Raw genomic sequence first — 2,585 nt, forward strand, 5'->3', positions numbered from 1 at the left:
ACCCAGTTTACAGAGTTAGCAGAGAAAAGCTAATATCAGATGTGAAATTCTTTGTAATCATATCAGTGTGCAATCTGGGTGAGTATGTCCAGTTTTGCAAAAAGTATGTTGTAATTTATGGAACATGGCATTTCTTGATTCCAAATCTACTGTTAGTGCTCTTACCCAACTTGAGAAGCAGAAATTTCAATATTTTTTTCTGGAAGTATTTGCCTCTAATATTCCTGAGAAGTTCCAGATTTGTTTATATATGCAAAAAATGTTCTCTATTCTCTATCATCTTGAGTCTCAGATAGAGACACTTATCCTGAGAAATCACTGAGGTAGGCATGGGGAGGAGGGATAAGGTGAGCAGAAGCGGTAATCTCACAAATAATCGGTTATAGCCCTATGTTGTTGCTGACCATCTCTTCTGCTGTGCTTGGTTGCTCTGTTGGCTACACATTGTCCATTTCCTCTGGATTCCCAGCATTGTGATCTTTATTACTCTCATTCTGTTTACTTGTTTTTTAAACACCTCTAAGTTTTCCAGCCTAGAGTTTTCTTCTGGTGAGTTAGTTTTGATGACATTTTTCCAACAGAGATTTATAGCTCTAGCCCACTATGAACCCATCGATTTCTCAAATGCCAGGGTCCTTCCCCTTTTCCAAATCACAGAGGTTCTCCATAGTAGGCTGGTTAGGCAGTGATAGGCAGCAGAGATGACCTTTCTAATCAAGAACACCCTCAAGACATACTTTCTGAAATCATTGATTCTTCATATCTAGGTCTTCTTGTTCACTTTAGACCACTCAGTCAGATTGTTGTTCATTCAGAGTGATTATTTTCTTCGGCTAGGTATGTAAGTCCAGCTTATTTTGGAGACTCACATTCTGAACAATCCTGAGTGCTACAGGTACACATGGGATTCAGATTCGTTCTCTTCTGGGCCTGTTCTACGTACCCAAGGACATATTCTGCCACTGGAGAAAAAAATAAATGTGTGAAACATTTTATGAGAGAAATGTGGTCTGCCCCAAGCATACACAGGCCATCAAGGGAAAGACAGAACCTATAAGGAGCCCAAGTAGCACAGTGGGTAAGTACTCAGCTGCTAACTGAAAGGTCAGTGGTTCAAACCCACTAGCTGTTCTGTGAAGAAAGATGTGACAGTTTGCTTCCATAAAGGTTACAGTCTTGAAAACATATGGGGCAGTTCTACTCTGTCCTATAGGGTTGCTATGCATCAGAATAGACTCAACAGCAATGGGTTTGTTTTTTAGTTTATGAGAGTGTACTCAGCTCAAATGTCTTGTTATATCACGTAATGATTATAATTTTCATGTGAAGAAGTCATAACTCTAAGCAATGGCAGCCATGACACTCATCCTGGCAGCACATGCCCTTTCCTCCTCCTTTCACATTGTGAAATCATTTCCTGTTGTTACACAAGACCTACTTATTGTGAAGTACTAGAATAACACTGTCACTCCCCCAAAAATGCCAGACAGAAAACAGGAACCCAAATAAGAAAATAAAACAAGCCATCCTTCATTTTCAGTTCCAAATAGATGTTAGATGGTTGAGTCAAATTCAAAAGCAAAAGACATATACCACAATAACCTAATGTCTGCAGTGACATTAAGAGTAAATGTTAGTGCTTGGCTGTAGGATGCAAACTGAAAGTTGGTCTCAGGGAGTTAAAAATCTAATGCAATTTAATTTTATAGTAATGATACTATCAAGATAGGAAATGAAATTACTTTTATTTGAGAAGTCATGATGGAAATAGGCACTTATTACAAGTAATAAAAGACTGGAATACCTAATTCTAATTTTGACACTAAGATCCATTTAGATATGGCACTCCTTAATAATCTCATTATTTAAATGTGAAGAACAGTCACTGCTTACCCTGTACCTCAAGCAATTTCAGATTCAGACAGGCATGGTGCCTTGATAATGGCAAGATGTAGTCAAAGAATAAGTCATTCCCCACTCATCCCATCTGTAGCTGGCAGCTCTGAAGGAACAGCTTCTAATAAAATGTAAGAGACAAGAAAGTGCAAAACTTTCTTCTTAGTCACTATTGATACTTTAGGAATAAAAAAAAAAAAACAAAGTAAAATCCAACTGTCATTGAGTTGATTCTGACTCACAGCTACCTTGTAGACCATAATGAAATTTCCCCATCAGCTTTCCAAGGCTGTAAATATTTAGAAATAGACAGCCACAGTGGCTGCTGGGTTTGAATTACCAACCTTTCAACCTTTTGGTTAATAGCTGAACACTTAACCACCACACTACCCAGGATTACTGGTTTATTTTTATTAAAATATTTTTCCAAATTCCAATACCTGAATGAATAATCCTGCTCAAATTATTTAATACCTACTTTTCTTCTGCATAGCAAAAGAATACAATAAAACAGGTGATGTTGATTTTAAAATTGAATGTTGGGGGAAGATTTCTCTTAGAAGAAGGAAATATTTAAATGTCCTTTTATCAGTATTTAATCTAAAGTTTATCCCCATTATTCTATTATTTTTTATCATTGTTGTTGTTGTTATGTGCTGTCGAGTCGGACCCAACTCATGGAGATCCCT

The sequence above is a fragment of the Orycteropus afer genome, unplaced genomic scaffold (genome assembly GCF_000298275.1).
Source record: "Orycteropus afer afer isolate SDZICR_OR568_19922 unplaced genomic scaffold, OryAfe1.0 scaffold00100, whole genome shotgun sequence".
NCBI classification, from domain to species: domain Eukaryota; kingdom Metazoa; phylum Chordata; class Mammalia; order Tubulidentata; family Orycteropodidae; genus Orycteropus; species Orycteropus afer.